The 14751-nt window shown below is 44.0% G+C and overlaps 1 long non-coding RNA gene across 1 annotated transcript; it reads right to left on the bottom strand.

The window, feature by feature from the left end:
• Positions 1-8717: 8717 nt before the first annotated feature.
• On the bottom strand, positions 8718-10732 carry LOC124669519. The gene is made up of 2 exons (XR_006992216.1): positions 10506-10732; positions 8718-9160 (listed from the first exon to the last, which is right to left on the bottom strand). It is a non-coding gene; the product is annotated as an uncharacterized LOC124669519 (long non-coding RNA).
• Positions 10733-14751: the final 4019 nt, after the last annotated feature.

Raw genomic sequence — 14751 nt, forward strand, 5'->3', positions numbered from 1 at the left:
GTAATATAACAAGTGCAATATGCAAGTATGTAGGAATCAATGCACAGTTCCACACAAGTGTTTGCTTCTTGAGGTGGAGAGAAATAGGTGAACTCGACTCAACATAAAAGTAAAAAGAATGGTCCTTCAAAGAGGAAAGCATCGATTGCTATATTTGTGCTAGAGCTTTTATTTTGAAAACATGAAACAATTTTGTCAACGGTAGTAATAAAGCATATGAGTTATGTAAATTATATCTTACAAGTTGCAAGACTCATGCATAGTATACTAATAGTGCCCGCACCTTGTCCTAATTAGCTTGGACTACCGGATCATCGCAATACACATGTTTTAACCAAGTGTCACAATGGGGTACCTCCATGCCGCCTGTACAAAGGTCTAAGGAGAAAGCTCGCATTTTGGATTTCTCGCTTTTGATTATTCTCAACTTAGACATCCATACCGGGACAACATGGACAACAGATAATGGACTCCTCTTTAATGCATAAGCATGTGGCAACAATTATTATTCTCATATGAGATTGAGGATATATGTCCAAAACTGAAACTTCCACCATGAATCATGGCTTTAGTTAGCGGCCCAATGTTCTTCTCTAACAATATGTATGCTCCAACCATTAAGGTGGTAGATCTCTCTTACTTCAGACAAGACGGACATGTATAGCAACTCACATGATATTCAACAAAGAATAGTTGATGGCGTCCCCAGAAACATGGTTATCGCACAACAAGCAACTTAATAAGAGATAAAGTGCATAAGTACATATTCAATACCACAATAGTTTTTAAGCTATTTGTCCCATGAGCTATATATTGCAAAGGTGAATGATGGAATTTTAAAGGTAGCACTCAAGCAATTTACTTTGGAATGGCGGAGAAATACCATGTAGTAGGTAGGTATGGTGGACACAAATGGCATAGTGGTTGGCTCAAGGATTTTGGATGCATGAGAAGTATTCCCTCTCGATACAAGGTTTAGGCTAGCAAGGTTATTTGAAACAAACACAAGGATGAACGGTGCAGCAAAACTCACATAAAAGACATATTGTAAACATTATAAGACTCTACACCGTCTTCCTTGTTGTTCAAAACTCTATACTAGATATTATCTAGACCTTAGAGAGACCAATTATGCAAACCAAATTTAGCAAGCTCTATGTATTTCTTCATTAATGGGTGCAAAGTATATGATGCAAGAGCTTAAACATGAGCACAACAATTGCCAAGTATCAAATTATTCAAGACATTTTAGAATTACTACATGTAGCATTTCCCGATTCCAACCATATAACAATTTAACGAAGAAGATTCAACCTTCGCCATGGATATTATGAGCTAAGAACACATGTGTTCATATGAACCAGTGGAGCGTGTCTCTCTCCCACACAAGCATGATGGATCATATTTTATTCAAACAAAAACAAAAACAAAAGCAAAGACGCTCCAAGTAAAGTACATAAGATGTGACCGAATAAAAATATAGTTTCAAGAGAAGAAACCTGATAATTTGTCGATGAAGAAGGGGATGCCTTGGGCATCCCCAAGCTTAGATGCTTGAGTATTCTTGAAATATGCAGGGATGAACCACCGGGGCATCCCCAAGCTTAGACTTTTCACTCTTCTTGATCATAGTATATCATCCTCCTCTCTTGACCCTTGAAAACTTCCTCCACACCAAACTCGGTCATTAGAGGGTTAGTGCATAATCAAAAATTCACATGTTCAGAGGTGACACAATCATTCTTAACACTTCTGGACATTGCACAAAGCTACTGGAAGTGAATGGAACAAAAAAATCCATCCAACACAGCAAAAGAGGCAATGCGAAATAAAAGGCAGAATCTGTCAAAACAGAACAGTCCGTAAAGACGAATTTTAACGAGGCACCAGACTTGCTCAAATGAAAATGCTCAAATTGAATGAAAGTTGAGTACATATCTGAGGATCACTCACGTAAATTGGCATAATTTTCTGAGTTACCTACAGATAATTAGGCCCAGATTCGTGACATCAAGAAATCTGTTTCTGCGCAGTAATCCAAATATAGTATGAACCTTACTATCAAAGAATTTACTTGGCACAACAATGCGATAAAAATAAGATAAGGAGAGGTTGCTACAGTAGTAACAACTTCCAAGACTCATATACAAAATAAAATTACTGTAGCAAAATAAACATATGAGTTATCTCCCAAGAAGTTCTTTCTTTATAGTCATTAAGATGGGCTCAGCAGTTTTAATGATGCACTCATAAGAGATAGTATTTGAAGCAAAAGAGAGCATCAAGAGGCAAATTCAAAACACATTTAAGCCTAACATGCTTCCTATGAAAAGGAATCTTGTAAATAAACAAATTCATGAAGCATGATGCAACAAGCATAGAAAGATAAAACAAGTGTAACTTCAAAAATTTCAGCATATAGAGAGGTGTTTTAGTAACATGAAAATTTCTACAACCATATTTTCCTCTCTCATAATAATATCCAGTAGCATCATGAGCAAACTCAACAATATAAGTATCACATAAAACATCTTTATTCACATGCATAAAAGTATCATTACCCTCCACATAAGCATAGTCAATTTTATTGGTAATAGTGGGAGCAAATTCAACAAAGTAGCTATCATTATTATTCTCATCATCAAATATAGGAGGCATATTGTAATCATAATCAAATTTATCCTCCATAACAGGTGGTACTAAAATACTACTATCATTATAATCATCATAAATAGGAGGCAAAGTATCATCAAAGAAAATTATCTCCTCAATGCTTGGGGGACTAAAAATATCATGCTCATCAAAACTAGCTTCCCCAAGCTTAGAATTTTCCATATCATTAGCAACAATGGTATTTAAAGTATTCATGCTAATATGTTCCATGGGTTTTTTAATTTTCGGATCAAACCATCCATGTCTTAAACCAGGAAATAGAATAAGAAGCTCATTGTTGTCCATTATGCCAAACTAGTGTAAACAAGAAACAAAAAGATGTAATTGCAGGATCTAAAGGAAAAAGCTTCGAGTACTTACAACGGTGCCGGAAAAGTGCTTAGTAGCCGAGATCCGGAGTGTGAGTACCTTTTACCTTTCCTCCCCGGCAACGGCGCCGAGAAAAGTGCTTGATGTCTCACGGGTGCTTATATTCTTGTAGACAGTGTTGGGCCTCCAAGAGCAGAGGTTTGTAGAACAGCAGCAAGTTTCCCTTAAGTGAATCACCCAAGGTTTATCGAACTCGGGAAGGAAGAGGTCAAAGATATCCCTCTCAAGCAACCCTGCAACCACAAAGCAAGAAGTCTCTTGTGTCCCCAACACACCTAATAGGTGCACTAGTTCGGCGAAGAGATAGTGAAATACGGGTGGTATGAATAAGTATGAGCAGTAGTAACGTGCGCCGTGAAAAGTGCTTGCCGGCGTGTGGTTGATGGTGGTAATATTGCGAGGAAGTACGGATGCGATAAAACGAGTAAAGAAGCAGCGGTAGCAGTATTTAGGAACAAGGCCTAGGGATCATACTTTCACTAGTGGACACTCTCAACATTGATCACATAACAGAATAAATAGATAGATGCTAGACTCTACACTCTCTTGTTGGATGATGAACACCACTAAGCGTGTAGGATTACACGAACCCTCAATGCCGGAGTTAACAAGCTCCACAATATTCGATGTTCATATTTAAATAACCTTAGAGTGCACGACAGATCAACATAACCAAACCAAGTACTAACATAGCATGCACACTGTCACCTTCACGCTACGAAAGGAGGCATAGATCACATCAATACCATCATAGCAATAGTTAACTTCATAATCTACAAGAGATCACAATCATAGCCTACGCCAAGTACTACACGATGCACACACTTGTCACCATTACACCGTGCAGGAGGAATAAACTACTTTAATAACATCACTAGAGTAGCACACAAATAAATTGTGATACAAAACACATTGCAATCATAAAGAGATATAAATAAGCACTTCACTATGCCATTCATAACAGTGAATAAGTATTACGTGAAATATAGCCTAAGAGACCCACACGGTGCACACACTGTCACCTTTACACACGTGAGACAAGGAGTCTCCGGAGATCACATAAGTAAAACCCACTTGACTAGCATAATGACATCTAGATTACAAGCATCATCATATGAATCTCAATCATGTAAGGCAGCTCATGAGATTATTGTATTAAAGTACATAGGGGAGAGATTAACCACATAGCTACCGTTTCAGCCCCGAGCCTCGATGGAGAACTATTCCCTCCTCATGGGAGACAGCAGCGTTGATGGAGATGGCGGTGGTGTCGATGGAGGAGCCTTCCGGGGGCACTTCCCCGTCCCGGCGGCGTGCCGGAACAGAGACTCCTGTCCCCCAGATCTTGGCTTCGCGATGGCGGCGTCTCTGGAAGGTTTCTCGTACCGTGGTTTTTTCGTATCGAAGTTTTAGGTCAGGGACCTTTAAATAGGCGAAGAGGCGGAGTCGGAGGGCTGACGAGGCGGTGTCACAGTAGGGCGGCGCGGCCAAGGCATGGGCCGCGCCAGCCTATCATCTGGTGGGCCTGTGGCCTCCCTCTGGCGACTCTCGGGTGTTCTGGAAGCTTCGTCCAATTCTAAGACTCTGGGCGTTGATTTCGTCCAATTCCGAGAATATTTCCTTACTAGGATTTCTTAAACCAAAAACAGCAGAAAACAGGAACTGGTCCTTCGGCATCTCGTCAATAGGTTAGTTCCGGAAAACGCATAAATATGACATAAAGTATGTATAAAACATGTAGATATCATCAATAATGTGGCATGGAACATAAGAAATTATCGATACGTCGGAGACGTATCACGCCTCAGCGCCAGTACTGGCGTCGCTGAGAAGACGCATCGATGCTGGGTCACTGCCAGGCGGGCCAGACGAAATATCCGCTAAACGCGAGCGGATACTTTGCGCGCCCGCGCAGCATTCGCAGAGACCTATCCGAGGCGCATATTTGGGCCAGGTTTACGTCGCCGCGGATGACCCGGTCACTTCGCGTCGCCCCGCTGGAGGTGGTACCCGATGCATTTTTTGGCCCGGCGGACGCAAACGGTCGCTCAACGTCCGTTTGCATCGCCCCGTTGGGGATGCCCTAACTAAAAATAATCTAGACCGATGAATCTGTATCGTGATTCGTGACGACCTATATGGTATATGCAAGTTCCATTGTGGCAAAGATTTGGATAATGTCACCTTACTAAGATTTTGTTAAATTCAAGTCGACTTAGATCTTTTCTTTTTTGAAGAACACGCGCCGCGTGTCTTCTATATTAAGATAGAGAGGAAAACAACATTTACAAGAATTTAGCCTAAGATCACATGCGACCCATCCCTAAGCCACACACCGACACACTCCCCTTGAGGGACTACTCTCCTCCCTATCCACACCACACAACTTTGCTGTTTTCCATTGCTCGAACTTCTCTCTGATTTTTGTGCAAACTTCGGTCGGCATTGTGGCGAACTTGTCAAAAACCTTACTATTCCTTTCTTTTCCGTTGCCGTAATATGCTCCACCGTTTCTGCTCCTGGCAACATAACACACATTCCACCGGGTGTTCCAGTCCCCGCCTTGGCAGGCGATCCGCAGTGGGTTTCGTAAAGCAAACCACATGTGTAATTTCTGAATGAGCGGGGCCCTAGCTGACCAAAGCTCCTTTCTCCCCATGAAGAAGGCAATATAAGCAGATTTAGAAATGTACTTCCCTGCCGTCGTCAGTTTCCAAGTGAACCGATCTGCCTCCTCGTTTAGATGTATTCCTTGCAACATGTCTAAGATGTCCAAGTACTCCACAATCGCAGGCATAGAAGGCGTTCCCCAAATCTCTGTCACCCATCTGTCGTTTGCCAGCGCCGTGGCCACTGCCATCTCCTTAGCTCCTGGACGAATCATCGCCACTAGGTTGGGCGCCAACTGCTCAATGCTTTGGCCCTCTAGCCATCTGTCCGACCAAAACCTGATCTTTGCTCCATTACCGATCTCGAACTTGATGCAAGTATGGAACATCGCTTTAGCTTCGTCGGCAATCTCAAATTTCAAACCGTTCCAAGGTTTATCTTCCTCCGTCAAAGCAAGCCACCTCCATCGCATGGGCAAAGCATAGATCAATAGCTTTAGATTTTTCATACCTAGACCCCCTAGATCTTTGGGGGTACAGACGTGTCCCATGCCACGACACAATGCCCCCTTCGTGCTTCGGTGGTGGTAGACCAGAAAAACCCCCGAAGCAACTTGTTGATCGTTGAGAAAAACCAGATCTAGACTCAGATCTAGACATGCCCTTTATATAGATATCATATGAAAGTGCATTTCATGATGTATCTAACAATGTTGATTTCATCTTTATCATGTCAATACTTTATCCTAAAACTTGATCAAACTTTTCTTTTTTACATTGATTAACTTATAAAAAAACTTATTCATCGTAACAGAGTTACTACAAAATAAACCGAGCTAGCAGCTAGAGATACATGTGCATTGAGGTAAGTAGCTATAGACAAAAAAAAAATGCTTAGAAAATCGCTAAACTCCGGACATGCTTGGGTCTCTAATGATAGCATTATTAGAGCCGTTTGTTTACAACCGGTTCACTGCTGCCTTACTTAACCGCTCACCAGCGTCGTGCTTGCGGGAAAACTCGCTGTTGAACCGGCGGGCATTTGCTCTGGCCAGAACTCGGCCTCCTATTGGTCTGTGTACTTTGTGGACCAGACGAGAAACAAGCCTAGTTTTAATCAAAACTGTGAATACGAACTAGAATACATAGTACCATCTGTGGCCCCGCAGTTAATGCGTGATAAACTGTGAATGCGTGATGGACTCGCGGTCCTATGTTTCCCGCTGGAGGACACCACCTGGTCGCGCATCAGGTCGAGGGAGATGGGGCAGCGGAAATCCTGCGACGGCGCGGGAGGCTCGGCGGCGTCGTCGACTTCGTCAAGATCCGCCTGCTTGGAGTCCACCGGCCGGTGAGCCCGAGCAGGTCGTCCACGTCGTCGTTGAGCCCGATCTCGGCGACAGGGATGATGTCGAGGACCGTGGCGAGGTCGCGCTGCAGCTCGCGCACCCGGGCCGCGACCTCGTCGGACTGCAGCAGCAGGCGCATGCGGCTGCGCGTGGCGTAGTCGACCACGACGGCCTTGAATCGCTGCAGTACGAGGAGGACCTCGCGGAGGCACAGCGACGCCGACCGCGGCAGCAGGGCTCCTCCCACGGCCGTGGCGGGTGCGCCGGTGTGGCGGACGTGCCTGCGTGGCGGAAGCGCGCGGGAGGGGCGGCGTGGCGGATGCTGACGTGGCGGACGCGCGCGGGTGTGCTCGCAAACGGCGTGGCGGCGACGACGACGACGCGGCGGCCATGGCGTGCGTCGCGGGAATGCTCGCGAACGGCGCAGCGATGACAACGCGGCGGCCGAGCGACGGAAGAGCGCGGGCGCGCCGTGTCTGACACTCTGACGCGCGCAGGCGTGCTCGCAAATGGCGCGGCGACGACGTGGCGGCCATGGCGTGCGTGCTTGCGGCGGCCGCATGCAGCGGGACACGGTCGGCCTTGGCCTGAGAGTCGCGCGGAAGTATAGTTGCACGGCGCGCGCCGAAGTGGTTAGCCTCGGGCCTCCCACCATGTTCCTCGAAGGCGGCCGACGAGCGCGTCGAGGCTGCCCCTGGCCTGGCGGAGCGAGCACGGAGCAGGGCCGAGTGGTGGTTGCGCAGGTACTAGCCAAAGGTGTAGCCAGTCCCGAGCTCCATGGGCGGGCGGTGAGAGAGAGGTAGGTGGGAGAGGACGAGGGTCACATGCTCACGGCAGAGAATTAATACACCATGGGCTCCATCTACTGTACCTATCAATCAATACTCAAATTAACAACAGAAATACACTGCCACCAGATTGGACCTACTTCTAACGTGGACCAATAAAATTTGGAGTTCCGACGAGTTCACATGCCGCCGGGTTCTGAAAATGCACTCTCCGTGCTTGCGTCCTATTTAAGTATAGACTTGTGCCCAGTGGCCAGTGCATATCAAGCCTAGAAAGAGATGGCAAAACCGGCTGGGGGCAATGGTGTGAAACCGGCTCAAATAGTTGGTTTTGTACTACTATTGATTAGACCTCTTTTTCGGGGAGCACTAGGAATCGGAGCCCGATATCTGCTTCCGATCGGACTTCTTGCTTACCGTACGATTTGGTTAATCTGGAGCGTCTGGTAGGAGCCTTGGTAGTAGTTGGCATTGGCACAAATTCTGACGTGGTTCCTTAACTGCTTCCCTAAATCACGCCAGTCCTTCACAATAATTGCGTGAGAATAAGTCCTTATGTCAACTCTTTTTTTTTTTCCTTCGTTTTAGGAAACTATTTACGGATTTTAAGGTAAGAAATTAATCTGGCAAAATTAGTGTCTCGAGGACTCGAGCTACCTTAGGAGTTAGGGAGGGCAGGCTTTGCTTCCGTTGGAATTAAACTTGCTTCTACTCTTACTATAACGCGCTGCCAATGCGACTAGAATTTGCTTGGCATGTCAGTTATCTTTTCTAGTGTACTATTTGGTTTTCTCTGAAGCAAATTCATGCTTCCAACTACAGATTCGTTTGCTTCCATGGAGAATTAAGTTTGCTTCGATTTAATAGATTTGCATTCATGTAAAATGATGTTTTTTCCTTTCAAAATAACCATGGACTATAATCTCTGCTAACAAAATACAAACCTCTTTGCGTAAACAAGAACCATTATAATGGGTACAGAAGCTTCAAAGTAACTAGGGATATGATTCCAAGAAATACAAATAAGCTCATTTGTTGCGCAATGAAATCACATCCATGGATGCTTCAAAGGAATCGTTAGTTGCTTCCTACTTTTTGAAGGGCCTATGACAACGTAGCTAATAAGTCTCTGTCTTCCATCACAGTCTCTGTGACACAACGAAACAGCTTTCCCATCATGTTGTAGCATGCCGATGTGCTTCCATCAGCAGCAATAAATTTTCCGTCTCATGCTGGTGCTTCAAACATGAGATGTTTACCAGCATAACCTCAACATGACAACGACCACAACATGCTCATTGTGGGTGTCATCGATAGGGGCATAGAACGCCTCCTTTGCCCCCGAGCAGAACCACGACATGTGCTCTTGCTACTGCAAACAAGCCAAGCGCATACATCAGCACACAAAAACAGCCAAAAAAAACCCTCAAATAGCTTGAAGCAAAACATTGTTCCGTTGGGCAAAATATTAATATCAATCAGAAGCATAGAAGCAATGTATGTTAAGTGGATGATCGTGGGATAAATGGTGGATGGACGAAACAAATAATTTCGCAAGTTTGAAGCAATGATGAAGTACAATGGAAGCTTTGAATTTCATACACTAGAAAATGGTTTGACAACCATGCTGTCTCTGTTTTGTTAGGACGCATGAAAGCATAGACTTACTACATGGAACAATGGAAGCATATAGTTAGGAAGCACTAAAGCATATATAGCTACAGATAGTGACGGAGGGAGTCCCACCCGCAAAGGATGAGAAACAAAAATAAAGATAAATGCATATCATATTTAATTGGCATGAACTACTGAATATATATATGCCGTAATACTATAAATAAAAGCTAATTCCGTAACATGAAGAGGTATTGCAAAGAGAAGAAAATAATTCAAACAATCAATGGCATGGATCCTTTACAACAGAAACGAGAAATATAGGAAGCGTGATTGTTTAAGAAATATGATTATAGGAAGCATACATCACTACTAAGAAACCCATGCATGAGAAATTTAGGAAGCATGATTGTTTAAGAAATATGATTATAGGAAGCATACATCACTACTAAGAAGCGTGGATGCTCCGAAGCAGTAATTCATCGCTAACCGAACATAGACAAGACATATCGGAAGCATTGATTTTAATTGTAGAAACCTTATAGACCAACTTCCAATATAATTTGGGGTTTCGTGGGCTGAATCATCAACTAAAAGTCGTATGCACATACAAGAAATCAATACTTATCAATTTGAACAAAAACGCAAGATTTAGAAGCATGTTTCCAGTGCCAGAAACGTATTTGTATGAAAGAAACAAATATAAGATACATGGGAAGTCAGGAAGCAATGCTAGTGCTATCATCTATCAAGCAAATATTTCATGCCATCTCAACAGAACTCATGCTGAGTGAATAGCAGATGAATTTGAAACATGGAATCAGCAAGCTTGAGGTGGGGCATGAATCGTTGGCATATGAAGCATGGAAATTATAGGAAGAATGAGACAATGTTTAAACTGGAAACACAAATACAAATGAAGCATGGATGCTATGAGTAGACATTTCGTGCTATCTCATATAAACCATTATGCTGGAAGCATACAAATTTAACCTTTAATACCTAGGTCTGGGCACAACCAAATAGACGTAGAAAGGGATGAACTAGAACCTAGATTCGAGGAGAAATCAAAGAGAAGAATCAAGTCGTAATTAAGTACTTACTGTTGTAGAACAGCTCCGGCGAACCAGTCGAGCAGGATACGCCGGCCACGACTCCCCACGTCAGGATGGCATGCCTGCCGGCGACGGAGTCGTTCGAGGTGCAGGTGGTGACGCCTCGGATCGGAGGACACGGTGCGACGTGGAGAGGTGAGGCGCAGAATCGCGGCGGAGAGCGGAGGCGCCGAGCAGCAGATCGATCTGCTGGAGCTAGGCCGCACCTGCCGGAAATTTGGGGATTTAGGTAGGCGCTGGATTAACGGGGCTAAATATGTTTTTTTATTTTCCTGGGAAGCAATACTAGGCCGTACGATGGAAACGAAATGGACAGCATCCAAGAGGTCCGACGAGTTCGTTTTCATCGGACTACGGTAGATAGCGTTTACCTTTTCTAAATGACCTTTAGCAAAACTTTCAACTGGCCAACTCAAACAATGGGTCATGTACTTTAGATAACTTAACCAAAATGGCACGACCAAAAGTGGCCATAGGTGATTGAAAGTTTTTCCAAAGGACACAAGTGATTAAAAGTGTGCTTAAGGCCATTCAGGAGAAAGAGGTCGGCACGTCGGGATTGAAGAGACTCATCGGGATCTCACTAAAGCAACATTGCAATCCTCATAAGTACCGGTCCAAACATACGTTCAATGCTCTAGCAGAGGAAGGAGGAAACAAGACATCACTTCTAGACAGCCAAGGCACCTCCTAAACTCTCGTTGTTATTCGATTATATAACAAAACACTTTTAAGATTTTCAGACTTTGATTGCATAACTGACTAGGCATTTCTTATCTTCTTTTATCAACCATTTATCTTTCACACACCCACGCGAGTATGAGTGGGATCGAATCGGATGTGGATCGAATAGTGCCCTTTCCACGCCTGTTTTCCTATTTTCAGAACGAAGGTGGATGTTGTGAATACTAATCCAGAGCATATGTTATTGGAATATCTATGTCCATCGAATGTTTTCTCGATTCAGAACGGGTACGAATGCTAACGAAATAATAGACTCATGTCTTATATTGAGTCAACCATAAAACAGTGGAGAGCTAAATAAACTTATGTAATACTGCTTCCGTTCCTAGATATAAGCCATATATTTTTTTGAGAAAAATTTCAGAATATAAAGAGTTTTGCGTTGCACCACTTGTATGAACAATATTTTTATTTATTTGATTACGGTTTTCTTATCTTATGCAAAGTCCTCTGCTTAGCTCATGTTAATTGCCTAGGGTTAATCCCGCCCAAACATGATGCAATTTTTTCTCAATGCGTGTTTTTAATTTCCGTGTCAAAAACTATATATATAGAAACGGAGGGAGTACACAATAGTTACAAGTCGAGTTACAAAATTGGTACGACCGACCACTATAGTTTTATAGGTTAGTTAGTTGGCATATCGGGGCAGAATTACTAAAATTGGTTGACATATCTTATTTCAACATAGGTATATCCAAATTTTCTTCAAAATGCAATCCACAATTGTATTTATATAACGAATTCAGATATTTACCGCATGCATTTTCATAGCCGTTTGGATTTCAATTTCTCTAGTAGGAATGTTAGAAAATTATGATTGTCCGCTGTCGATTTCCACCCCCGATGGAGCTATGGGAATTTCTCTTATCCTTTTCAACCGAAAGGTCCAACTCTTTCACACCCGATGCGTAGGGTGTCAAGGTTGGATCCCGGTGAAATTTCACTTATAGTGTATTTTGTCTTTTATAGTTTAAACTCTAGTACTCCCACTGATTCATACTAATTGACCCAACTTTGTATAAACATATAATCAGTTAACAAACACATATAGATACATTCGTATTTAGACAAAATTGAGTTAATTAATATAAATTGGAGGGAGTATTAAAATTTTCACCATAAAAAGCAAAATGTAGTACTACAAATGGGACTAATTAAGGTGGGATCCCACTTGACACTATGCGCGCTCCGAGGTCAATGACAAAATGTAATTATGTGCACACAAGCTGACTTGACTAACGATGTGTTAGGAGCAAAAAAACAACGCCGGCTAGCCGGGCAAAGGAGGGAAATCTAAAGGTATAATTGCTGCACCCCCATCAAGCCCTCCCAGGCTATCCACGGTAGGCACTTGGCGGGCAAGGAAAGGGCGCGGTTGGCGCTGGCCACGCTAGTGCTTCATGGATTGGGCCACGTGTTGGAGTCTGCTTGGCTGAACTGAAACAGAAAAAATACAAGTGGCTCAATTGGGACAGAGGACCGAAAATATCTGTGCCTTCACGTTCTCTCTCCCCCTCCCAAACCTTATCCTTTCCCGTCCCAATCTTCATGGCGGCAACCGAGGCGACGGACCGGAAGAAGCGGCGGCGAGTGGGCATCCGGCGGTGGGGAACGAAGAGCCCTCCCAGGGATCCAGGTATATCCTCTCTCTCCCTGTCCTCTCCTCCCTCGTATCCCGCGATGGGGAACGACGAGAAGTGGCGGCGGAGAACGACTGGACTTTTCTCCCCTCTCTCCTGTGCGACGGCGGGGAATGTCGAAAGGTGCCAGGACGAACGGCGTTCTCACACTGTCCCACTCTCGCTGGAATCCCCTCTCTCTCTCTGTGATCTGACCATAGTGTTGTGTTGTTCCATAGAGAAGCATCATGACCAGTAGTGAAAAATATTCTTCAGATGCACCGCATCAGATTGCCCAACTCATCTCATCTCCAGCAACCTCTTAATCTATTTGGTTTAGTTTTTGTGGCTTGGGTTCTCCTCTCTGGTGATTGATCTTATAATGAAAAGTTGATGATTTGTCTGGCTTGCTGCTGATTTTGCAGTTTGGACACAGATCAAGGGTCAAGGCCTGAGTGTTGAGAAACCCTAGAGGAAGGGGATTTATAGGATGAAGGTGACCACAAGCATAGAATGATTCTGGTGCACACTACCTATTTGATGAAATGCAGGTACATGGATTCTCTTTATTTTAGGATGATTCAATTGAGAACCCTTGGCTATGTTGTAGAAGTATTACCAAAATTGTATTGTACCGAGAGGAAATGATGTGGCTGCAGCGTTCGAGAATTGATTGGCTGTGTGAGGGTGACCGCAATACGCGTTTCTTCCACAGCAAGGCCGTGTGGCGTGCGAGAAAAAACAAAATCAAAAAGCTGCGGGACGCGGATGGAGAATGGCAGGTTGATCCATCTGTTTTAGGCCAGATGGCTACTGACTATTTTAGAAATTTGTTTGTAGCTGAACCAAGTTTACATGTTGAACCCCTTCTGGAACTCTTCGAGGAGAAGATCACTCAGGATATGAATGAAAAGTTGTGTATGGAATTCTCTGACAAAGAGATCTCGGATGCCATCTTCCAGATTGGACCCCTGAAGGCGCCAGGCCCGGATGGCTTCCCTGCCAGATTTTTCCAGCGTAATTGGGGCGTTCTGAAAGAGGAGATCATTACTGCAGTAAAAGATTTCTTCCGCTCCAGGGTGATGCCAGATGGAATAAATGAGACAACTATTGTCTTAATTCCAAAAGTGGATGAACCAGAGACACTTTCTCAGTTCCGACCAATTAGCCTATGTAATGTCATCTACAAAGTTGTCTCCAAATGTCTTGTGAATAGACTAAGGCCACTTCTAGATGAGATCATATCCGAGGAGCAGAGTGCTTTTGTCCCTGGCCGCCTGATTACGGATAATGCTTTGCTCGCGTTTGAATGCATACACCACATCCAACAGGAAAAAGATCCGGAAAAAAGTTTTTGTGCTTACAAACTGGACCTCTCAAAGGCATATGACAGGGTAGATTGGGTCTTCTTGGAGCAGATGATGGTCAAATTGGGTTTTGCTCACCAATGTGTGCAATGGATAATGTGTTGCGTCACCTCGGTGAGATATTCTGTCAAATTTAATGGAACCCTTCTTGAATCGTTTGCACCGTCGCGTGGTCTTCGGCAAGGTGACCCCCTCTCCCCGTTTTTGTTCCTGTTTGTGGCTGATGGTCTCTCGGCTTTGTTGAAGAAAGGAAAGGAGGTGAATATGGTGGAGCCGGTCAGAGTTAGCCGTAGGGCACCTGGAGTGTCACATCTGCTCTTTGCTGATGACACTCTTCTCTTTTTCAAGGCAAACACACAACAAGCTCAGTATGTCAGTGATGTGATTGATGCCTTTGCAAAGGCCACAGGGCAGCTCATCAACCGTGCCAAATGTTCGATCATGTTTGGGCCACGGTGCCCTGACGAGGTGTGCAGGACAGTCAGACACATTTTACAAGTG

This window comes from Lolium rigidum, chromosome 7, assembly GCF_022539505.1.
Source record: "Lolium rigidum isolate FL_2022 chromosome 7, APGP_CSIRO_Lrig_0.1, whole genome shotgun sequence".
Classification (NCBI taxonomy): domain Eukaryota; kingdom Viridiplantae; phylum Streptophyta; class Magnoliopsida; order Poales; family Poaceae; genus Lolium; species Lolium rigidum.